The 26400-nt window shown below is 42.0% G+C and overlaps 3 pseudogenes; 1 reads left to right on the top strand and 2 right to left on the bottom strand.

Moving 5' to 3' along the window:
• The first annotated feature begins 15803 nt into the window (after nucleotides 1-15803).
• Nucleotides 15804-16213, top strand: CR46168 (annotated as a pseudogene).
• Nucleotides 16214-16253: 40 nt separating this feature from the next.
• CR46167 lies at nucleotides 16254-16854 on the bottom strand (annotated as a pseudogene).
• A 1939-nt stretch (nucleotides 16855-18793) lies between these two features.
• CR46166 lies at nucleotides 18794-19059 on the bottom strand (annotated as a pseudogene).
• Nucleotides 19060-26400: the final 7341 nt, after the last annotated feature.

Here is a 26400-nt window from a genome sequence, read left to right as displayed (position 1 = left end):
AAGGATCAATTGACAATATAATGGAGATCTATGCTTGCAGTGATTCCACGATTACCTTAGCATGGATTAACAGTGGTCAAAGTAAGATCAAATTTATAAGAAGAAGAACGGATGACATTCGGAAATTAAAAAATACTGAATGGAATCATGTTAAGTCAGAGGATAATCCAGCAGATTTAGCATCCAGGGGAGTGGATTCTAACCAGTTGATCAACTGTGATTTTTGGTGGAAAGGTCCGAAATGGCTAGCCGACCCAAAAGAACTTTGGCCTCGGCAGCAGTCTGTAGAAGAACCTGTCTTAATAAATACGGTATTACATGACAAAATAGATGATCCTATTTACGAATTAATAGAAAGGTATTCCAGTATAGAAAAACTTATACGTATAATAGCATACATAAATAGATTCGTGCAGATGAAAACAAAAAATAAAGCCTATTCATCAATTATTTCAGTAAAGGAGATAAGAATAGCGGAAACAGTTGTTATTAAGAAACAACAAGAATACCAGTTTAGGCAAGAGATAAAGTGCCTTAAAATCAAAAAGGAAATCAAGACAAATAATAAAATATTGTCATTGAATCCATTTTTGGACAAGGATGGGGTTCTAAGAGTTGGAGGAAGATTGCAAAACTCCAATGCAGAATTTAATGTTAAACATCCAATCATTTTAGAAAAATGCCACCTAACAAGCTTATTAATAAAAAATGCTCATAAGGAAACATTGCATGGAGGGATAAACCTTATGCGAAACTATATCCAAAGAAAGTATTGGATTTTCGGGTTGAAAAATTCGTTGAAGAAGTATTTAAGAGAATGTGTAAAGTGTGCAACGTATAAACAAAATACAGCTCAGCAAATAATGGGTAACTTGCCAAAATATAGAGTGACGATGACATTCCCGTTTCTTAATACTGGAATAGATTACGCAGGTCCTTATTATGTTAAATGTTCAAAAAATCGTGGCCAAAAAACATTTAAAGGATACGTTGCCGTATTCGTTTGCATGGCCACCAAAGCCATACACTTAGAAATGGTAAGCGATCTAACTTCTGACGCATTTTTAGCAGCACTCAGAAGATTTATTGCTAGACGGGGAAAATGTTCCAATATCTATTCAGACAACGGAACAAATTTTGTAGGAGCCGCAAGAAAATTAGATCAAGAGTTATTTAATGCAATACAAGAAAATATAACGATTGCAGCGCAGCTTGAAAAGGACAGGATTGATTGGCATTTTATTCCCCCGGCAGGACCTCACTTCGGAGGTATTTGGGAAGCTGGGGTTAAGTCAATGAAATACCATTTAAAGCGTATAATCGGCGACACTATTTTGACTTACGAAGAAATGTCAACTCTTTTATGTCAAATAGAAGCATGCTTAAATTCAAGGCCATTATACACTATAGTTAGTGAGATGGACCAACAAGAGGTTTTAACACCAGGTCATTTTTTAATTGGAAGACCACCTTTAGAAATAGTCGAACCAATGGAAGATGAAAAAATCGGAAATTTGGATAGGTGGAGACTTATCAAAAAAATGAGGAAAGATTTCTGGGTTAAGTGGAAAAGTGAATATTTGCATACGCTTCAGCAAAGGAATAAATGGAAAAAGGAAATTCCTAATATAGAAGAAGGGCAAATAGTTTTATTAAAGGATGAGAATTGTCATCCTGCAAGATGGCCTTTAGGAAAGGTGGAAAAGGTCCATAAGGGGAATGATGATAAGGTCCGGGTGGCTAAAGTAAAGATGCAGGAAGGATATATCACTAGACCCGTTACTAAAATTTGTCCCTTGGAAGGAATAAAGTCTGTTGACAAAAATGAGGCTGACCAGGAGCCAAAAAGGCGAAATAGAGCGACATCGGGAATGTCCAAGATCGGAATCATCATGGCAATGTTGTTGTTTGTGTTAAGTTGTCAAGTTTCTAGCGCATTACCTAAAGATATAGCACCAAGATATTCTATAGACAAAATAAATAAAACCTCAGCAATATATCTAGACCCGCTAGGAGATGTTGAGATTGTGAGTACTTCTTGGAATTTGGTTATCTATTATAAAATGGATCCATATTTTAAAATGTTAACAAAGGGTAATGCGCTTATACAAAGTATGAGGAAAGTTTGCGAAAGACTTCATAGCTTTGAAGAGCAATGTAGTCTAGTCTTAGATAATATGCAAAGTCAGTTATCGGAACTTGAAGAAAACAATAAATTGTTTATGATGCAGTCTAGATCTAGAAGCAAGCGTGCTCCTTTCGAATTTATGGGTTCCTTGTATCATATTTTATTTGGTATAATGGATGAAGATGATAGAGAGCAATTAGAAGAAAATATGAAGAATTTGTTAGATAACCAGAACAACCTTGAATATGCTGTGTTTGCCGGCTGCGCACGGGTTTCCGGCCCGATGCTGGGGTCAGCACTTTAACGTAATGGTATTAAATTTCGTGCACTGAGCCAACTGGTCTAGCTCGTTGGCCCGTGTTAACTATCCCCCCTTCAAGATTGCGGCCGTCCTCGGTTGGTCCTAATTCAGCGATCATCCCGTTTAACTGGATTGCAGATCTCCGCGCTCCGATGTACCGTAGACAGGTGATGCCGATGCAAACCAATGCACAACAAATCGCTGCTGCGATAAATATTATGCGATGATGATGATTAGTATCAATTTCTCTCCCGAACTCTTTGATGAACTCCAAGTTACGTTCACTTAGCTGGTGAAGGTAGGGGAGGCTCAGAATATCTCTGTTGGCGGTGATATTCAATGATGGGGAACTCGCTACCCCTGGAGCTCTTGTTTGGGCCTTGTCATGATTTACAAAAGTGGTGTCATTTATCACGACGCGATCGTTGAAGGTGATGAGATGTGTGCCGCGTAGGTAGACTTCCGTTTCGTTGTCTACCGTGACCCTGGCTGGCCGGTCATTGATGATGATGATACCCTCGTCCACGCGGGTGAGCGGGTGTAGGTCACTTGGTTGTGACTCGCAATGTGCTAGGACGCCCGCATGTAGTTCCCTGGCGCATGAGCTTTCCGTTGATAGTTGGCAAAAGGTAGCCCCCGATGTTGGGATGCAATTTTTGATTGTGTGGACTACTTCACCACACTTTGCTACCATGTTGTCGGTTATCCGCAGCATAACTCCTTTGCTAGTGACTGGGAAAATAGTGACCTTTTTGCAAGATAATTTTATTCTGGGAAATTTGATAATAAAGTGTATCATGTTAGGGGATTGCAGTATTTTTACAGACGATGCGGACATAAGATCCCCTATGGGGGTATCGGTGGGTTCTTTCAGCCAAACTGAATTTAAGTCTGCATGATCTAGGATATTTGGGCTGACAATATTGTTTTTTGCCAGTGTTACAGCCAACATTAAGTTCTGTAACTCCATCATTAGCATTCTATTCCTAGCCAGCAGTGTCTCGTATAAATGGCCGGTGTCAATTTGGATATTTTTGTGTGTTTGCAGGATTTGATTTACTGTTGTTGTTAATTGGTTAATCCGATTTTGTACCCTAGTGTTAATTTTGATCTGCCTATTGTTTGACTGTGTCAACTGCCATTCTGTGAACGTCCCCGCTACTACCTTTAGCATTGAGCCTAGAAAATCTAAACTCCTTGCTATTCTGTGGTGGACTTTTAGCGAATCCAGCGTATCCCGAAGGTGCGAGGTATCCACGTCTAGCAATTTCCTCATATGAGACTGCGGAAACATCTCGTTCATGCTGCTTGTTTCTTCGACTATGCGCATGTATTCCGAGAGATTTGCTGAGTGGGTCACATATGCGAGTTCTTCCCATACCAGGATTTCTCCATCTATGATGGGGATATACCTTGTTTGCGAATAGTCAGTGACGCGCGCTGACACCAATGCCAGTGAGAGGAGGATGAAAATTCTGCACCTGTGGAAATGTATTTTTTAGTCGCTTATTCTTGTTCGCCGAGGTTTAACCCATCACCAATTAATACTAAATTAATACCAATTAAAACTACAACGTCGCGCCTTTGGCAACGGACCTAATATCTACTAAATCGAAGTATGCCAAACGGCTGATAATAGGTAGTGATAATAAAAAATTAAAAATTAAGGGAGAGAGTCATTTTAAATTGTCCTTTTGGACCACCCTCCCTTCAATGAGGACCGTGGTCCCCAGGTCTGCTTGTATGGCTTTTTCCTCACACAAGGGAGTGAGTTTATTGCCAAGTCTTCTGTTAGTTTTGACCAAAACTTTTTCGACCACTTCGAAGACTCTATTTTGCCGAGAAACATTCTCTCTAGACCTTAGCGCGTCTTGGGCACTCTTAATTTTGTCAACAATCCGTTCTCGTGTGTCGTCCGTGCACTCTTGTACTGCGTCGACTGGCCTCTTATCGATGACCGAATGGATTGATTTGTTATATTTGGTTGTGGCTAACAGAATTATCTCCACGGTGTCGCTCATGCCCTTGTCAATTTTTAGGCACCTGGCGAGCTCTAGTAGGGTGCTGTGAAAACGTTCCACTTGCCCGTTTGACACACTGTGAAGGGGCGGCGCATTCGTGATGCTTTTTTTTTTTTTTTTTTTTTTTACTTTGCTTTTATTTATTGAATCTTCTTGTATAAGAACTAACAATAAGTTTAAAAATCTTAACTATAACAAGTATTTTTTGAACAGTTGTATTATTTTTCCAACTGTTCTATGTTTAAACGGCCCTAATAATTTATTCGCTGGGTTGGTAGGTCCTTTCGCCGGAGACGGGAACGGCTGCTGAGCTGGATTAGACCTCGCGCTAGGTGGTTGGGGTGCGTGTGAAGCTTGCTATGGTATTTTTCCTTAAGTTCCGTGATTGCGTTGGTAACTGATGGGATATTTAAGTCTCTTTGGATGTTTTCACTCCGAACGTACCACGGTGCCCCAGTGATGGTTCTCAGAATCTTTGATTGTGCTCGCTGAATGATGTCAATATTGCTGTTGCTGGCATTGCCCCATAACTGTGAGCCATAGGTCCAGATTGGTTTCAATATAGAATTGTAGAGCAAGACCTTGTGATCTAGGCTGAGCGGAGAACCAGAGTTGATGAGCCAGTGTAAGTTGTTGGCTTTGAGTTTAAGTTGGGTTTTTTTGGCTTCAATGTGCCTGCGCCATGTGAGTCTTCTGTCTAGGTGTACTCCTAGGTACGTTACCTCGTCTGCTTTCGGGAGTGGTATGCTGTTCAACAAGAGCGGAGGACAGTCTTGTCTGTTTAGCGTAAACGTCACGTGCTTGCATTTTTGCTCGTTTACTTTTATTCGCCAGTCAGAGAGCCACTTCTCAATGTCGATGAGGTACAGTGCCAACTGTGCTGTAGCTTGGATAGGGGACCTTGAACGGCTAAGGATAGCTGTATCGTCGGCAAATGTGGATACCGTTAAGCGACTATTTGTAGGGATGTCGGCTGTATAGATGAGGTATAACGTTGGCCCAAGAACGCTGCCTTGGGGGACTCCAGCCTCAATTGTATGAACAGTGGAAGTGGCAGTGTTGCACCGCACTGCAAACTTTCTGTCATAGAGGTAAGACTTTAGAAGTTTGTGTGTGCTTTCGGGTAGGGATATTTTAATTTTAAACATTAGGCCGTCGAGCCAGACTTTGTCGAATGCTTGGGATACGTCTAAAAATACTGCTGTACAGTATTCGCGATATTCAAATGCAGTTCTTATTTCCGTTGTAATACGATTCACCTGTTCAATGGTTCCGTGGCTTTCGCGAAATCCAAATTGGTGGGCTGGGATTATATTGTGGTATATCAGATGTTGATTAAGTCGGATCAGCAGGCATTTTTCGAATAGTTTCGAAATGCATGAGAGTAGACTTATTGGTCTGTAAGATGAAGCGACTGTGTGGTTCTTACCAGGCTTTGGAATCATTATGATCTTCATCATCTTCCATCGTTGTGGAAAGTAACCAAGTTTGGTGATGGCATTAAAGAGCTTGGTTATGTAGCGAACTGCAGAATGTGGCAGCTGGATGATCATTTCCGGTGTTATAAGGTCGTAGCCGGGGGATTTTTTCGGGCTGAGATTGTCTTTAATTATTTTAGTTATTTCTTTAGGACGAAACACAATTGGGGTGTGTTGCTGATGGCGGTTTACGGGATAGGACGGTAGCGCGAATGTGCTAGTAGCCTGGTTTGGCGTGAACACATTTTGTAGGTGAGCGGCAAATGTGTTGGCTCTGTCTTCATCACTACGGGCCCAGCCACCTGATGAATTCCTTATCGGCAAAACGGTTTCAGTCGGTGGGCGAAGAGTTGAGTGGGCTCGCCACAGTGACTTTTGTTTTGTGCCTGTTGGTGTGAGTTGCTCTATGTATCGGCGCTGATCGTCGTCCTCTTCTTGTTTCAGAGCGTTGGCCAGTTTCCGTGTGGCTACTTTTAGCTTTTGTTTTGCAGTTGGGGATCTGGAAGATTGCCATTCTCTGCGTAAGCGACGTTTTACGTGGACGAGTTGCTCGATTTGTACGTTGGTCTTTTTTGAATTAATTGTATTATTTGTTATTTTGGGTGTTGCAGTAAGAGCTGCTGCAGTAAGGATGGATTGCAATGCACACGTGCAGCTCTCTATATCAGATTCAGTATTGAGTTTTGGGCTTAGCTCAATATGTGAACTTATATATTTTTTATACCTGAGCCAGTTTGTTTTGCTAGAGGTCAATCTGGTTGGTGGTTTCACGTTTTCTGCGTATCGGCGGAGGTGAATTAGTACAGGCGAGTGATCAGATGAGAGATCCGGCAGACATTCAGCTTTAACCAAACTGCGGGAAATATTTTTCGTAACTGCGAAGTCGATCAGGTCTGGCAGCTTATTGAGGTCTGATGGCCAGTATGTAGGACTCCCGGGGGAAACATGGTCAAGTTTATTAGTGGCTTTTATTATCGTCTTATAAAGCTGTTTTCCTTTTGGGTTCACAAGTCGCGATCCCCAGTGAGTATGTTTAGCGTTGTAGTCGCCTGCTGCAATGAAGTGTGGCCCTAGTGCTTGGAAGAAATCCAGGAATTGAGCTTCTAATACTGTGAAACGGGGGGGGCAGTATACGGCCGCTAGTGTAAGGAGAGTGTTGTCATCCAGCTGAATGTTGATAGATGTGGCCTGAAGATGATTTTCCGCAAATTCTTTGTAAAAGTGGTGCTTCATACGGTTCCTTATGAGTATGGCGGTGCCACCGTGTGCTTTTCCGTCGGGATGATTTGTACCGTAGAAATGGTAGTCTCTTATTTGAAAATTGTATTTGCTTGTGAGATGAGTTTCCGAAAGAAGCATTACGTCGATATGCTTCTCATGTAGGAATTGAGCTAGCTCAAGTTTGCGCTGTGAGACGCCATTGGCGTTCCACGTAGCTATGCGTAAGGTAGCCATTATTTATTTGATTGTTGGGCTACAAGCATTTGTATCAAAAGGTTTTGATTACGCATCATGTCTTGAATGGTGGTCTTCATAAATGTCATAAATTCCATCATGCTCTGTTGTAAGGCTTGCATCATAGCTTCAGTTTTTGTTTCCTGCTGCGCAGCTGGGTGATAGTTTTGTTGTGTGTCTAATTTTGTGTGCACTTCATGTGGAGTTCGGGAGTTTTGGGTTGGAGGCGTCATACCTGATTTTAAAACGTTAGCAAATGTTGTCTTGTTAGTGTTGAATGTAGGCCAGGGAGCGAAACTAGCTGCTTTCGAGAAAATTACTTCAGGATTTGTCTCTGATGGTATCAGGGTAGCTGATCCTTGGTGTGCCCGCGCCGTGTTCATTCTTTTGTGAAGACGGATTTTCAGCTCTTTGTAGATTGGACAGCCTCTGTAGTTTGCTGTGTGATTGCCCCCGCAGTTATTACATTTTTTCTCGCATGCATTTTCTTTGTTAATTTGACACTGTTTGGAGTCGTGGAGATCTCCACAGACTACGCACACCGGGCGAAGTGTACAATATGACCTCGTGTGGCCATACTCTTGGCAGTTTGTACATTGTACAGGAGCGTTGCGTTTGTGCGGCTCTTCTACCGTGATCCTACGGTGCAAAAGGAGCTGGAGTTTGTAAATTGGGTGAACCTCGTTTTTTCTAGGAGGCTTGTTTTCTGGTTCAAGCTCAATCTTGAAGAGTGGTTGGGGCTGCCTGTTTCTGTTTTTGATATTGAACACGTTTTTGGCGTAAAATCCCTTTTCCTTTAGCGCCTCAGTTATCTCTTCGGGCGTAACATCAGACTCAATGCCCTTCAGGACTACTTGCAGGCCCTTGCTGCTTTTAAGCTGGTAGGTGTAGAAGCCTATTTTTTGTGCGGTAAAATAGTTTGTGACTTTTCTGTAGTCGTCCTCCGTTTTCGTCTGAAGTTTGATTTCGTTGATAGTACCTCTTACGAGGGGAGTTATATGAAAGCTATCTTTCCCAATAAGGCCAATCAAAGTATTTACAAGACGGCTTGTGCTCTTCTCGCGGATGTATATTGGCGGAGGCTTTGTTTTCTTCGGTTCGATATCAACGGATCCCAGCGGCACGTCCTCAGCGGTATCTACCAGCAAGGCAAATCTGTTGGTATTTGCAGGGGCTACATTTTTGATCAAGGTAGAGTTATCGCGTGTATTTTTCGGCTTGTTTCCCAAATCTGAATTTTCCGGGCTGAGCTTTCGCTTTATTGTAATGTAGCGGTCCATTCCAGTCTGCCAGGTCGACCCAGCTTTTTTGTTTACGTTTTCGTTTTGTTTTGCTGGCAGTGCAGCAGTACCGTTTATTGCTAGCGGTTTTGCTTTCGCTGATGCTGACGCCAAAATGGTTGTCAAGCATGGCCGTGATCGTGTGCGATTTTAACGATGGCTCGTTATCGCAGTAAATCACTTTGGCCTTTGGGAAAAAATTCATGACCTGTAACAAGGCCGGTTTCAAGTCCTCAATTGTTCTTGACGGTACATGCTGTACGACGGCGAATTTCGAAAACTTGTCGATGCAAGTGAGGAAATATTTTTTGTCTGTTGAGAAAATGTCTATGTGTAGCATTTCTCCTACATGAGAGGGAATCGGGGACTCGCCAATCTCTTGCTTTTTAGGATGCCTATCATACTTTGCTTTAGCGCATGTTTTGCAGTTTTGCACAATTTCATTGGCCAGTTTGGCCATTTTTGGGAAGTAGTATTCTGTGAGAACCTGCTTCACATTTTCTTGGGCCGATCGGTGGGCCCTATTGTGTTCTGCCAGTATGATTTCCCTTTTCTCCTCGACCCCAAAAATATCTGTAACACGGTTTTTGCAGTGCCAGAATTTTGTAGTCGGGAATCTCCGGACTAAGTCGTCCTGCACCGTTGCTAGCGTGTGCAAATCGCAATGGAGGGCGTTTACGCCCTTGGGGACTATTGCGTCCGCAAGGTCATTGAGTAATGATTCCTTGTCAGTGAAGTTGATTGTATGTCGTTTCTTATTTCGAAAGAGGACGAAAGAGCGTTTTAGCGGAAAGCGGGCCTCTTCCAGAATTAGTTGGTTCTGGAAGCAATTTAGGGGCTTATCCGTAGTTTCTATGGTGTGAGTGAGGGAAATCTCACTGTGAATGGTCGCACCACATGATTCTGCGTCCTGTTCTTCTATGGCATTGATTTGCTGCCTAGACAGGGCATCAGCAACCAAATTTTCTTTTCCCGGTTTATAGACCACCTTCGCACCCGTTTCCTCGATGCGACCCTTCCATCTTTTAATTTTTGCGTTAGGGTTAGAGTCTGATACCGAGAATGACAATGGTTGATGGTCGGTGAAGATAGTTATATCTTTCACCGCATATAAATAGTGCCTCAGTTTGGCCAAAGCCCAAACGATGGCCAATAATTCCCTTTCGTTTGTGGCGTAGTTCATTTCCCTGTCCTTTAATGTCCTCGAGATCATTGTAATAGGACGGTTTTCCTGTGAAAGCACTGCTCCAATACCGTAGGCTGAAGCATCCGTCGTTAGATGGAATGGCTTCTTGTAATCCGGGTATCGGAGCATAACATCTTCGGATGCTAAAATGTTGCGCAGTTTTTCAAAAGAATTTTTTTGCGCCTCATTGAATTGTACTTGGACGTGTCGCGATCTGTGTCTGCTTACACTTCCGTTTTCGCCCTTTAAGATGTCCGAAATAGGCCTTGCTATGGCTGCGAAGTCCTTAATGAAGCATCTGTAGTAGCTCGCGAGACCTAGAAATGATCTAACCTCAAACACCGTTTTTGGTTCAGGGAACTCTTTAATGGCCCTGACCTTTTCTGGGTCAGTGGTAGTGCCATCACTGGTGACTATAAAGCCAAGAAAGTTTACGCTTTTTTTAAAAAAACTTGACTTTTTCACTGAGACTCTCATATTTGCATCGCTTATGGTTTTTAAAACCCAATCCACGTGCTTGACATGAGCATTCTCGTTTTCTGAGAAGATTATTACATCGTCGACATAGACATAGCAAGTCTTGCCGATTTGCTCTCTGAGAATGTCATCAATGGCTCTCTGGAAGATGCTGGCAGCATTTCTCAAGCCAAAGGGAAGCCTCTTGAATTCGTACTTCCCCCCGCTTACGGAGAAGGAAGTTTTTTCGCGGTCATTTTCCGCTAAGATGATCTGGTGATACCCTGACTTGAGGTCCAATGTCGTGAAGAATTTGGCCTTGCCCAAGTTGCTCAGTATCATGGAGATATCTGGCATAGGGTATTCGTCTGGGATAGTTCTTTCGTTTAGCTTACGAAAGTCTATGACTAATCGTCTATTTTGATTGCCGGCCTCGTCGGTTCCTTTTTTATCAACCACCCATATTGGGTTGTTATACGGAGACACCGACTTTTGAATTATACCATTTTTAAGCAGGTTTTGGATTTCGTTGTTGACGAAATCTGCTGCCCCCATGGGGTATGGATATAATTTAGCGTAAATGGGTTCTTCGCTAGTAGTCCTAATCGTGGCCACTACCGATGTGTTATATGGCAGGGCCTCGTTGGGATCTGCGAAGGCGTTTTTTCGGCTCCTTATCATCCCTAGAAATGCCTTCTTCACCAAAGGTGGTGCATCTGCGCACTCCACGTTAGTGAAGTTGACGTCAGTGCATTTATGGAATGAAATCTTCTCAACTTCCTGACCCCATTTGAGTTGGGCGGAGGCGAGGCAAAGTGATGCACCGGCCTGTGTTAACAGGTCGGCCCCGATTATACCGTCGAATGTTGTAAGATCTGGTAGAATGAAAAAAGTCGCTTTCAAATTAAAAATCGAGACGAAGCATTTTTTTGTAACGATGGTGGTGCCGTGAATTGAATGAATTTCGAAAGGGGAGTCCACCGGGCAGACACCCTTTAGCTCTTTGCGAGGCCGGATGAAATTTTTTGATGCGCCGGTGTCTAAGAGGAATTTCATTGGTACCCCTGCTACTCTTCGTCTGATGACGGGTAACAGGGATTTACCCCTAAAAAATTGAGGTAGTCAGAGTCATACTCGGTAATGGCATCGTCGTCTATTTTCGATTCCGCTTTGGCGGCGGCGGCGGCATATGCTCCTGTCTTTTCTTCCGCATTCTGCGTAATAAAGTTAACTTTTTGTTGTTTCCTCACGGCGCCTGTGCGCTCGGAGGTGGCTGGTCGTCTGTTCCGGTAGGTATTTGCCTGGGTCGGCTGCATCAACTTAGAAAGTGAGGGATCGACCTCCATAGGCTCCGGTGGGCCGTCGTCTTTGTAATTTTTGGTACCTTGCGGGTCGGCGTGGACCTGTGCCCTATGCTGCCTATTAAAATACGGGTTTTTGGTATTACTAGGTTGTGGGTCATGGCGGTCGTACTTGTCGAGTTGACGACCCTGCGCTTTTGCAGCAGGTTTGCGATCTTTGTCTTCTTGACTTCTTGCGAAACTAGCTGCGAAAACGTACCTCTCGTGGTTAGATTCCACTTCTTGCGCTAAGGCCAAGGCTGACGGCATGTCTTTCGGCTTTGCCGCGAAAAGCACGTCAGTGAGGTTGCGTTTAAGTCCCGAGATGAAAACACGCAAGGCGTCCTCTCGGAATTTTTCGCACAATATCTTAGCCGCCGATGGCTCGTGAGACATATGGGCTTTATTTGTGAGTAAGGTGAGTTTTTTCTCAACCTCATCATAATACTCCAACAGGGTCATGTTGTTTGCCTGTCTTAAAGTGCTCATGTCCTGCTCAATGACATGCATTGGGCGTTTGTCACTGTACGTGAAATCGAGCCGATTTATAATGGCATCGAAATTCAGTACGGTGCCAAACGAGGATAAAACGCTATTGGCCGCGCCCCTAATTTTGTTCCTAATAATTGTCACTGCCTCGTAATGGCGAGAGGTGCCGTCGTAATCTCTAAATATGCGATACGCAGCAACCGCCGCTTGTCGCCACGAAACATATGATTCCTGTGACCCCGAGAATTCCGGCAAATATTTAACGGCGTCTAAAGTCCTGTCACATGGTACGCTACTAGTTATGTCTACGGGTAGGTAAGCCTTGATTGCGGGGGCCACTGCTGCGGTGGGCGCGACCCGTGTTGCTGCCAACTGGCTGGCCAGATCCTCAATTTTTTGACGCATTTCATTTTGTGCGAGCTCGTTTCTGGCAGCCTCGTCCGCTAAAGTATTGGCTACCACTGCCTGTATTACAGCTTTGAGTTGTTCTGGGTCTATCGCCATTGTAGGGGAATTCGCGGTTGCACGTCTTAGAGGGGAAGGCTGATTTTCACAATCGGACTCTGAGTCCGTGGAGTATGGTGTACTATTCCTATTCCTGAGAAATTCGCTTAGGTATGCAAAAGCTGCCTGTGTGGGCAGCAGTTGACCAAAGCCAAACAAACAACAACTAAAGACAAAGGCTGCAGCGTCGAATGTCGCGCTTGAACTGAATGGAAACACAAAACAACAACAATAAATGAAAAGCGAACGTATGCGCCGTTATAAAAGACAATTATACGATTTTTGTTTTTGTTAATAATTCTTTTATTATTATATATTTTTTTTAAATATTCACAGACTTAAAATGCGTTTAGCATCGGTTCCCACTCACATAATTTTTTGTTTTTGGTGTGTGTGTTATTTTGTCACTAATTCCCTTCACTTTTCCCGCGCCGCTGTCTTTTGCTTTGCCGCAAATTAAGTAGCTGTGTGGGTGGTGGTAGTGATTTCTACCACTGGTTGGGCGCCAGATATTCATATTGGGGGTGGCAGGGGGATCCCTCGCTGCTGTCCAATATATTAGGTTGAGAGGAACTTTCCTCTTTTAACTACCAGCCTTGTGGTCTGGTAGAGTAATTAATACAAGTATGTTTTGCGACGAACAGTCGGAGTGATAATGTAGACGAGCAACCGCTCTTTATTAAAGTAAAACATAAACTGAATATAAAAAATGAATCTTACAGCTAACAAAAGACTCGCAGCGGCCACGCAAATATGCTGTGTTTGCCGGCTGCGCACGGGTTTCCGGCCCGATGCTGGCGTCAGCACTTTAACGTAATGGTATTAAATTTCGTGCACTGAGCCAACTGGTCTTGCTCGTTGGCCCGTGTTAACTTGTATAACTACGTGTTTTAACCTTCTAACTTGCGTCGCCAGACATTAGCTATACAAACGATTCTATTATTTTTATTACTATTATATTTAAAATATTTATAATTGACAACACAATTTGACAAGATCGCTAAATAATTTATATTAAACAAATGCTACAATATTATTAAATAAGACATACACGCAAATAATAATACAAATAAACATAATAAAACACAAACTTTGACTAACCTCCGCGCTGTCCGAACTCATTTTACCCAATTACAACATGAAGAATTCAGAGTACTCTGAATTACCATTGAAAATTCATTCGCTTCATTCATTCTTAGAACACATTCAGTTAGTTTATTTCGATCGGACGCCTGTTAGTCCGAATACATACGAAGTGAACGCAAAGAGAACGCGACCAACTGAATGGCATGTATTCTGAATACGCAGTAAAACGAATCGATACTGGAGAATAGTGTTATGCATCCCTCTAGTACGCTGCGTTCTTTATGTCGTTCAAAGTAACGGGGCGGGGTTCACCCGGCTCCCCTACTATTATCAGTTTTCTTGAATCACCGAATTGAAATTGTATTACGGTTCCTGACGAAAATATTATTTTGACTGATTTATTTCTTAAACCAAAGTTAATATTTGGTGAGGATTTCAGAGAAAACCAAGGAGAAGTAATTAGGGCATTCAAAAGTGATTAAAAGTTGATTAAAAAGTGATTAGTGATTAAAGTGATTAAAAGTGAGTGTCTACACCCCAGTTTCACAAATAGGACAACCTCGGTATTAATTCGAGTTTTTTTTATACGGTAACTGGCGGTAACTGTCGTTTGCACATTTACGGGAAATTAGCAAAGAATTGAACAAATGTGTTCAAATACAATACAACGCTGACGACTAAAAATCGGACAAGTGGACCCGATAACGGACGCACAACTATAATTTGATTAATGTCTGTACTTGTATTTGCAAAATGCTGAAATTAATACGAGAATACATTTTTGTTTTTGAAAAATCCAGACATAGAACTTGCAACAAACGGCTGAACTTTTAACTTCGTAAATACCATATTGTAAGAATACTAATTTTGTAAATGATCAAATGGTCAGTTCAAATATTATTTATTTTCAATATTCCCAACATTCAAATTTCAAAGCGGACTATCGATACATATTTTTAAAAACAACCCACAAAATCCATATCAATTGGAAACATATATGTATCGATATGAGCAGCAGAACTCCGATGGCGATAGCAACTCGCACAGATGATTTTTGAATAGCCACTGCAACCGTTCTAGTGTCAGAATCGGTCAGGACTGTTCGTTCCCTGCAGGGCCTTGTTAGATTCTGGCTCTCAACTGCACTTGGTCACCTCTCGGCTTGCAAATCAACTGCAACTTAAGAGGTGGAGGTCGTCCGGCTCCGTCACTGTAATCGGGGATACCAATTTCGCGACTGATGGATTCTCTGTAGGAATTGCGATTCGGTCTGTCACTTCGGATTTCTCAACGGCGCCTTTTCTCAATGGTGGTCCGCCTTCGTCGTTTGACGAGCCAGATATAACGGGCCTTAACTATAATCGGCTTGACTCTTGGCAACGCATCTCCTTTCTTCAGCAAATATTTTGGTCGCGATGGAAGGAAGAGTACTTGACGTTGCTCCAGCAGCGCTCCAAGTGGCGCACCCCAAAGCCTGGCGTAGCCGTGGACAACGTCGTTCTTGTTAAGGACGAGAATCTACCCCCAATGAGATGGCCTTTGGCGAGGACATGCAGTAGATTCCTGGCAGAGACGGCGTCGCTCGAGTTGCAGAATTGAGGACCGCGTCTGGAGTAATAAGGCGGGCAGTGAACAAGCTGTGTCTGCTTCCCATTGAGGACTCTGTTGGAATCCAATCTTCCAACGGGGGGAGGATGTTGGGTCATGCAGCCGCCAAAACTGTGCAGTAGACTAATCTCATACTTTTTAATATTGTAAGCCGAAGTAGTCAGTGGTAGCAGTTGCGATGCCCAAAGGGCAAACCGCTGTTCTCGCACGCATTTATCTGTACGGCGCTCATTCCTTGTTCTTTTTGTTATCTACCTACGTTAAGCTTGGGCGCTGCATTTCGGCTGTCTGTCCCGCCAATTGCCACTTCTTCGTCTGTCGGAAGAGACTAAACTTGTGCATTCGATATAGCTCTTTGTCGGGCCTAGCTGCTGTAAACAATTCGCGAAATAAACAGTAAAGTAAAATAAACAAACTTTCCTCGGCTATTTATTATTCACAAAAGCTTTTAAAAAACTCAATAGCTAAACACAGCCATTTATTCTTATTTTCGATTCGTTGGCGGTCACCTGACGACATCGAGCGATTGCCATATTGCGGGATTATCTCACCTGTGATACAAGGCAAAGTATGCGAATGCGCTGGCGCATATCTTCAACAAGGATAATATGCCCTCTCTACTCTATGAGGTGCCGCAACAGCAGAATCTCACAGATTGCGGCCTCTATCTGCTGCAGTATGTGGAGCAATTCTTTACAAAACCCTTCATCAACTATACACTGCCCATTGGGGAGCTGAGCAATTGGTTTGACATGCTCACAGTAACTAAGAACCGTAAGGATATCGCTAATCTCACCCAGAAGCTAATGAATGAAAGCAATCAGCAGCGCAAAATTTTGCCGGTCATTAAGTTTACCTCATTAAATGGCCAACTAGTGATGGATGAGGATAGCGAGGAGGAGAATTTTAAAGAAGAGCATATGCCAGGCCACCGGTACCGGTTGGCGAAAATGTGAAAAGGGTTTGATTCTCGTCGGGTGAGTCTTCTCTCTGTTTGGCCATCGTCGGCGGCGGTGGTCTCCTCCGCTGCTCACCAGCACCACGGCATCTTTATTAACGTCCTTGCTTAGTATCCACTTGCGATTCCGGCGCAGGTGACTCCGCTCTGCGCGTTCTGCTGGTGTGGGTACAGCTGCGTTAATAGTTGCTTTCATCGCTGGCGAGGATATGGATGCAATATTCGATTGCACCCGCGATTGAGATCCACCAGCTGTCTCTTCCGATTTATTGCTTACAGAAGCATGTGTGGCATGGTTCCTTGACTGGATCCACTGGGAGATTGCGGGAGCATCTCCAGCTGGTTGCATGCCCTGAAGACCATTACTCGTTATTTAAGAATTGGAGGTTTTAGCCGTAGAGTTGTGACGTTGCTGTTTATTGCCAGATGAACCTGGGTTGTCTTGAACCAGCACAAGGACTTTTTTTTGTGCTTCTTGCCTTTGGTTGCACTTGAAGCTGGCTGGCAACCATTGCTGGCCAATAAAGTCTCTGATGGTTTGACAACCGTTGGAGAGAGCTCTTCACGTACCGCTTGGTCCTTCAAAACAGCTTCTTTGCGATCCATTTTGGAGCCGGATTCAACAGTACAACCAACATATGTATGTTATGGGCTAATCCGACTGAGATGAAGTTTCTCGTTTCGATTGCAAATTCTCGGGCTGCTTGATGTGCAAAGTTAACTGGATGGTTGAAGAGTCACCATACACGGTGACTTTGATCACTATATTCCTTTCATTTTCCAATCTGTGTGATTTATTATTGGGGTAAACGGCGTTCCAAGTGCTGTATCCAAAAATCATCTGTGCGAGTTGCTATCGCCATCGGAGTTCTGCTGCTCATATCGATACATATATGTTTCCAATTGATATGGATTTTGTGGGGTGTTTTTAAAAATAGGTATCGATAGTCCGCTTTGAAATTTGCATGTTGCGTATATTAAATTAAATAATTTTTGAACTGGCCACATATAGGCATTTAAGCGAGTCTAAGCTAAGCTAAGTTCTTTGCTTTTCATTTACAAAATTAGTGTTCTTACATGTGGTATTTACGAAGTTAAAAGTTCAGGCGTTTGTTGCAAGTTCTTTGTATGGGAATTTCAAAAACAAAAATGTATTCTCGTATTAATTTCAACAGACATTAATCAAATTATAGCTGTGCGTCCGTCATCGGGTCCACCTGTCCGATTTTTAGTCGTCAGCATTGAGCTCCTCTTTAAACAAAAACATTGTGAAGCCCTATTTGCTACTCCGGTCGCGCAGTAAATTCTCACTATCAAATTAGGTAACTATTTACAAAAGGCTCTCCTATTATTTTTTTAAGCGAGTGCGCCAGTAAGATCGGTCGGTGGGTCACACTGGACAAAGCAGGCGGGCCACACTAATATAGGCAAATGCCACGCAGACGGCGGCCACACTAAGCCCAGCCAGGAGCTATATAAGGCGGGCGACTGTCAGCTATTAGTCACTCCGTATCCGACACCGATCGGTAGTGGTAGCTTCGGGGAAGGCGGACGCACCTTAGTCAGTTGACGGTGTCCAGGACGACATCGTACGACTTCTCTGGCCCAGATACAGCAGCAATAACTTATCTGGTATGTCGAAGTCATTTTTCTTGTTTCGAAACACGAAGTTAACGATCACAAAGGCATCACGCGCCGCGATCTTTATGTCCTTTAATTTAAGGATGCGAGTTTTTACCGGCTTCCCAACTATCAGCTGTTTTTTTTTTAAGATCCCCAAATACATTACCATTTTCAAAGCTCGACTTATACAATTTTTAACAGAAGCTAATAAATTAGTTTATACCGTATTTGGTATCCCAACGTTTGAAACCAAATACTGATAATGCTATAATACATAATGCTAATACAACTACAGAGCAAACAGAAGTCATGCCCTAGCTCTCGTATAAGTAGAACACTTTTTGTTTTTTGGTTCGACTATATATATATCCGCACTATTTATTACAAAATAACTATCTTATATACCGAATATAATAAAAAAAATTGGGATGGCCAACCCTTATTTTTTAATAACTTTTTGGTGTCGCAAGGTCCAAAGTGAGTAGAAAAGAAATGGCACTCTATTATTATTATTATTATCTATTATTATTTTCAAATATTCAATACTTCTCGTCGGCTTATTTTGGTAAAAAGTGTCGATATATAAATTTCTAACGATTTGTCAAAAAACTTTTTGCCACGCCCATTTTAACGCTCTAAAGTCGGCAAACTAATCACACCCACGCTTTGGACAAATTTTTAAATTTTTTCCATGTTATTTCTTAATATCTATAGATATCAGAAAAAAGTAATAAAATTTCGCGTTCGTTTTTACACTAGCTGAGTAACGGGTCGGAAAACTCGAACAAACAAACAACAAATTATAAGGATGATGATACCGATTAAAGGCAATCTATTCGTGCTCCTCCTCCTCCAACAGATCGCTTGGCAATTCACTGTGTTTGTTCCAGATTCTTATGGCATTCTTTTCGATCTGACTGAATCGCTTTAAGTCTTCAGCATTCTCCACGCTTTTGCCGCCTTTGATATCAACTCTTGTGGGTTTACGTCTCAATGCTTTTTCCGGTAGGACCTCACGAAATTAAAGTAGCAATTACTCGTGATTGGTCCAAGTTTGGTGCACTTCACCTTGGCACAAGCTTTCTTGGCTTTTTGCTTGGCACATACTTTGGGCTTAGCACAAGCTCGGCGTAGGGATCTTGTCATCGGACTGATATATAGAATATATTCGCCAATTCTGAAAAGAAAAGGAAAAGGGAAATTAATATGATATTTATTTGATGTGAACGATGTCAGCATACAGTGATGGAGTATGTTTTTCCGCATGTGAATGTTGGCCCCAGAATACGCAGGGGAAGAGAAGGCCTCTACAAGGATAAAAAGTTAAGCCCATATTAGGTATAATTCAAAATTACTCAAGTTTCCTGAAATCCGAGTTAATATGGCACCAAGCTGATATTTTGGGCTTGACAAACATTAATTTAAAATACTATATAAATTTTAAATCTTCATCACCAGGAGTTCCTCTTTAGAATAACTCGATATTTCCTTCGGCCAAACCGCGTGCACTATGATTTATTTAAGTGCCCGCGTTTACTGCCAGTGTTGTTGCAGCATGTGAATGTCGTCATTACAAGGTATGGGGTGGGCAAGGAGGTTGGCTGTCAATGGACTGCCCCCAGCATTAGTTTAAAGCCAGATAGGACGCCGATTTTCCGCTTTGACTCACAATGAATTTAACAGAACTGGAAATTCAGGAAAAAAGCTTCTTAACCAGAGAATCTTAAACGTAAGGTGATGGAAAAGTTTAAACTGATTGGCAGGACAAGGCACACCAATGGAAAATAATTATGCGGTTGGTCTAAAATAATTGAAATTTTGGTCCACACAATTGCACTTTTCACTTACCCTCTGAATTTAGTTTTTATAAAATCTGAACTGAAGAAGAATTTTATTTGTAATATTTTTGTGCGTAGCTTAAAAGATAATATTATAATATTAGTATAAAAATGTACCGTGGAGAGATGCGCATCCTGGGAAACATCATTTTGTTAGGTTGCGTCGTAAATTCTACATAGGTGGCATAAATTATATGAAACTATTTTATTCCCACTATTGCTCGTGCCAAACTCTTTTCGGCTAACAAACTCGGTAGAGCATAGATATACTTTAAATGGTCGGAAACTACCTGTTACATACTTTTCAAAGAGTGTAGTATATACTTTCACTCTACGAGTATCGTGTATAACTACGTGTTTTAACCTTCTAACTTGCGTCGCCAGAAGCTATACAAACGATTCTATTATTTTTATTACTATTATAGTTAAAATATTTATAATTGACAACACAATTTGACAAGATCGCTAAATAATTTATATTAAACAAATGCTACAATATTATTAAATAAGACCCACACGCAAATAATAATACAAATAAACATAATAAAACTCAAACTTTGACTAACCTCCGCGCTGTCCGAACTCATTTTACCCAATTACAACATGAAGAATTCAGAGTACTCTGAATTACCATTGAAAATTCATTCGCTTCATTCATTCTTTGAACACATTCAGTTAGTTTATTTCGATCGGACGCCTGTAAGTCCGAATACATACGAAGTGAACGCAAAGAGAACGCGACCAACTGAATGGCATGTATTCTGAATACGCAGTAAAACGAATCGATACTGGAGAATGGTGTTATGCATCCCTCTAGTACGTGTGGCCGTCGTTTTTCAATTTGTTGCTGCCGGGGAAGGCACATTAGGCGCTACCAGCTCCTGCACACCGTTATCCAGGGGGAATTCCATCCCCTCTGTGACAAAATTACAGCAACGTGTCATCAGGCCAAGGTACTGGAGCAGATCTTCGTCCGGTATTACATAAACCAGTTCTTTATTAAGCAAAACGAAGTTCAATATCCCAAATTCGGCGTGAACCACGTTCTTTATGTCGTTCAAAGTAACGGGGCGGGGTTCACCCGGCTCCCCTACTATTATCAGTTTTCTTGAATCACCGAATTGAAATTGGATTACGGTTCCTGACGAAAATATTATTTTGACTGACTTATTTATTTATTTCTTAAAGCACGTTTTTAATTTACCAAACTTTAAAAGAAAATATCGAAAAAAATACTTGTAAGTGTAAACGTTAATATTTGGTGAGGATTTCAGAGAAAACCAAGGAGAAGTAATTAGGGCATTCAAAAGTGATTAAAAGTTATTTTCATAATTTCTTCCATCGGTGTCTACACCCCAGTTTCACAAATAGGACAATTAATTCGAGATTTTCTTTCTACTGTAACTGGCGGTAACTGTCGTTTGCACATTTCCGGGAAATTAGCAAAGAATTGAACAAATGTGTTCAAATACAATACAACGCTGACGACTAAAAATCGGAAAAGTGGACCCGATAACGGACGCACAACTATAATTTGATTAATGTCTGTTGAAATTAATACGAGAATACATTTTTGTTTTTGAAATTCCCATACAAAGAACTTGCAACCAACGGCTGAACTTTTAACTTCGTAAATACCACATGTAAGAACACTAATTTTGTAAATGATCAAATGGTCAGTTCAAATATTATTTATTTTCAATATTCCCAACATTCAAATTTCAAAGCGGACTATCGATACATATTTTTAAAAACAACCCACAAAATCCATATCAATTGGAAACATATATGTATCGATATGAGCAGCAGAACTCCGATGGCGATAGCAACTCGCACAGATGAATTTTGGATACAGCACTTGGAACGCCGCTTACCCCAACAATAAAAATACTGTGAGCAGGTCAAACCAATTGCTCAGCTCCCCAATGGGCAGTGTATAGTCGATGAAGGGTTTTGTAAAGAATTGCTCCACATACTGCAGCAGATAGAGGCCGCAATCTGTGAGATTCTGCTGCTGCGGCACCTCATAGAGTAGAGCGGGCATATTATCCTTGTTGTCCTTATGCGTTGTCCTTATACACAAGTTTAGTCTCTTCCGACAGACGAAGAAGTGGCAATTGGCGGGACAGACAGCCGAAATGCAGCGCCCAAGCTTAACGTAGGTAGATAACAAAAAGAACAAGGAATGAGCGCCGTACAGATAAATGCGTGCGAGAACAGCGGTTTGCCCTGTGGGCATCGCAACTGCTACCACTGACTACTTCGGCTTACAATATTAAAAAGTATGAGATTAGTCTACTGCACAGTTTTGGCGGCTGCATGACCCAACATCCTCCCCCCGTTGGAAGCTTGGATTCCAACAGAGTCCTCAATGGGAAGCAGACACAGCTTGTTCACTGCCCGCCTTATTACTCCAGACGCGGTCCTCAATTCTGCAACTCGAGCGACGCCGTCTCTGCCAGGAATCAACTGCATGACTCTCGCCAAAGGCCATCTCATTGGGGGTAGATTCTCGTCCTTAACATGAACGACGTTGTCCACGGCTACGCCAGGCTTTGGGGTGCGCCACTTGGAGCGCTGCTGGAGCAACGTCAAGTACTCTTCCTTCCATCGCGACCAAAATATTTGCTGAAGAAAGGAGATGCGTTGCCAAGAGTCAAGCCGATTATAGTTTAGGCCCGTTATATTTGGCTCGTCAAACGACGAAGGCGGACCACCATTGAGAAAATGCGCCGTTGAGAAATCCGAAGTGACAGACCGAATCGCAATTCCTACCGAGAATCCATCAGTCGCGAAATTGGTATCCCCGATTACAGTGACGGAGCCGGACGACCTCCACCTCTTAAGTTGCAGTTGATTTGCAAGCCGAGAGGTGACCCAGTGCAGTTGAGAGCCAGAATCTAACAAGGCCCTGCAGGGAACGAACAGTCCTGACCGATTCTGCACTAGAACGGTTGCAGTGGCTAGCAGCACAAGGTCACTACCGAGATCCTGGGCAATTAGAGTAGAAGAATTCGAAAGCGGGGCAGTGAGGGAGCTTGAAGACACCGGAACATGTGGCTGCGAGGAAGGCGGACCATCTAGATGGAGCAGCGTATGATGCCTGATTCCACAGGTGCGGCAGCGGCTCGAGCTGCATTGCCGTAGCTGATGACCTGCCTTTAGGCAATTTAGGCAAAGTGCTAGTCTCTTTGCCTCGCGCAGACGATCTTCTGGCGATAAGTCTCTAAATTGGGGGCAATAATATATGGTATGCTCTGCACTATGGCAAAGCATGCAACCAAGACAATTTTGGGTGGTAGCAACTAGCGTCGAACGATTTCTGCCCACCTGAACGCCTGGCGCATAGGTTGCCATGGCGCAATCCACGGCCTCAAAAGTCCTATATCGCTGCTCCAGGAATGCAGCCATTGATTCCCACGCCATTGATACCCGTAAATGTGCAAACGACAGTTACCGCCAGTTACCGTAGAAGGAAAATCTCGAATTAATGCCGAGGTTGTCCTATTTGTGAAACTGGGGTGTAGACACCGATGGAAGAAATTATGAAAAGAACTTTTAATCACTTTTGAATGCCCTAATTACTTCTCCTTGGTTTTCTCTGAAATCCTCACCAAATATTAACGTTTACACTTACACGTATTTTTTTCGATATTTTCTTTTAAAGTTTGGTAAATTAAAAACGTGCTTTAAGAAATAAATAAATAAGTCAGTCAAAATAATATTTTCGTCAGGAACCGTAATCCAATTTCAATTCGGTGATTCAAGAAAACTGATAATAGTAGGGGAGCCGGGTGAACCCCGCCCCGTTACTTTGAACGACATAAAGAACGTGGTTCACGCCGAATTTGGGATATTGAACTTCGTTTTGCTTAATAAAGAACTGGTTTATGTAATACCGGACGAAGATCTGCTCCAGTACCTTGGCCTGATGACACGTTGCTGTAATTTTGTCACAGAGGGGAGGGAATTCCCCCTGGATAACGGTGTGCAGGAGCTGGTAGCGCCTAATGTGCCTTCCCCGGCAGCAACAAATTGAAAAACGACGGCCAGACGTACTAGAGGGATGCAAAACACCACTCTCCAGTATCGATTCGTTTTACTGCGTATTCAGAATACATGCCATTCAGTTGGTCGCGTTCTCTTTGCGTTCACTTCGTATGTATTCGGACTTACAGGCGTCCGATCGAAATAAACTAACTGAATGTGTTCAAAGAATGAATGAAGCGAATGAATTTTCAATGGTAATTCAGAGTACTCTGAATTCTTCATGTTGTAATTGGGTAAAATGAGTTCGGACAGCGCGGAGGTTAGTCAAAGTTTGTGTTTTATTATGTTTATTTGTATTATTATTTGCGTGTGGGTCTTATTTAATAATATTGTAGCATTTGTTTAATATAAATTATTTAGCGATCTTGTCAAAGTGTGTTGTCAATTATAAATATTTTAACTATAATAGTAATAAAAATAATAGAATCGTTTGTATAGCTAATGTCTGGCGACGCAAGTTAGAAGGTTAAAACACGTAGTTATACACGTTACTCGTAGAGTGAAAGTATATACTACACTCTTTGAAAAGTATGTAACAGGTAGTTTCCGACCATTTAAAGTATATCTATGCTCTACCGAGTTTGTTAGCCGAAAAGAGTTTGGCACGAGCAATAGTGGGAATAAAAATAGTTTCATATAATTTCTGCCACCTATGTAGAATTTACGACGCCACCTAACAAAATGATGTTTCCCAGGATGCGCATCTTTCCACGGTACATTTTTATACATTATAATTAGGGAACGATATCCATAATATTATATTTTAAGCTACGCACAAAAATATTCCAAAAAAATTCTTCTTCAGTTCAGTTTTAATAAAAACTTAATTCAGAGGGTAAGTGAAATAAAACGGATTACGATCGATTTTTACAAACTAACGTTATCTGGCTTTAAACTAATGCCGGGGGCAGTCCATTGACAGCCAAACACCTTGCCCACCCCACACCTTGTAATGACGACATTCACATGCTGCAAGAACACTGGCAGCAAACGCGGGCACTTAAATAAATCATAGTGCACGCGGTTTGGCCGAATGAAATATCGAGCTATTCTAAAGAGGAACTCCTGGTGATGAAGATTTCAAATTTATATAGTATTTTAAATTAATGTTTGTCAAGCCCAAAGTATCAGCTTGGTGCCATATTAACTCGGATTTCAGGAAACTTGAATAATTTTGAATTATACCTAATATGGGCTTAACTTTTTTATCCTTGTAGAAGCCTTCTCTTCCCCTGCGTATTCTGGTGCCAACATTCACATGCGGAAAAACATACTCCATCACTGTAAAAAAAACCGGAAAAAGCATTGAGACGTAAACCCACAAGAGTTGATATCAAAGGCGGCAAAAGCGTGGAGAATGCTGAAGACTTAAAGCGATTCAGTCAGATCGAAAAGAATGCCATAAGAATCTGGATCAAACACAGTGAATTGCCAAGCGATCTGTTGGAGGAGGAGGAGCACGAATAGATTGCCTTTAATCGGTATCATCATCCTTATAATTTGTTGTTTGTTTGTTCGAGTTTTCTCAGCTAGTGTAAAAACGAACGCGAAATTTTATTACTTTTCTCTGATATCGATAGATATTAAGAAATAACATGGAAAAAATTTAAAAATTTGTCCAAAGCGTGGGTGTGATTAGTTTGCCGACTTTAGAGCGTTAAAATGGGCGTGGCAAAAAGTTTTTTGACAAATCGTTAGAAATTTATATATCGACACTTTTTACCAAAATAAGCCGACGAGAAGTATTGAATATTTGAAAATAATAATAGATAATAATAATAATAATAGAGTGCCATTTCTTTTCTACTCACTTTGGACCTTGCGACACCAAAAAGTTATTAAAAAATAAGGGTTGGCCATCCCAATTTTTTTTATTATATTCGGTATATAAGATAGTTATTTTGTAATAAATAGTGCGGATATATATATAGTCGAACCAAAAAACAAAAAGTGTTCTACTTATACGAGAGCTACGGCAGGACTTCTGTTTGCTCTGTAGTTGTATTACCATTATGTATTATAGCATTATCAGTATTTGGTTTCAAACGTTGGGATACCAAATACGGTTGTATAAATCGCGCTTTGAAAATGGTAATGTATTTGGGGATTTTAATCCCGTTCCAGTTTCGTGAAATAAAAAAAAGCTGATAGTTGGGAAGCCGGACAAAACTCGCATCCTTAAATTAAAAGACAGTAAGATCGTGGCGCGTGATGCCTTTGTGATCGTTAACTTCGTGTTTCGAAACAAGAAAATTGACTTCGACATACCAGACTAGTTGTTGCTGCTGTATCTGGGCCAGAGACATGATTTCACGAATTTTTTAATAGATGTCATGGAAGTCGACGATGTCGTCCTGGACACCGTCAACTGACCAGGAAGTGCGTAATGCGCCTTCCCCGAAGCTACCACTACCGTGACCGCCTTCCCGGCCGGCAGGCATACTTCCTCCGATCGGTGTCGGATACGGAGTGACTAATACCTTACAGACGCCCGCCTTATATAGCTCCTGGCTGGGCTTAGTGTGCCCGCCGTCTGCGTGGCATTTGCCTATATTAGTGTGGCCCGCCTGCTTTGTCCAGTGTGACCCACCGACCGATC

Source organism: Drosophila melanogaster, chromosome Y (genome assembly GCF_000001215.4).
Source record: "Drosophila melanogaster chromosome Y".
Taxonomy (NCBI): Eukaryota; Metazoa; Arthropoda; class Insecta; order Diptera; family Drosophilidae; genus Drosophila; species Drosophila melanogaster.
The sequence above is the reverse complement of the archived record's forward strand: the minus strand, read 5'-3'. Positions and strand labels throughout refer to the sequence as shown.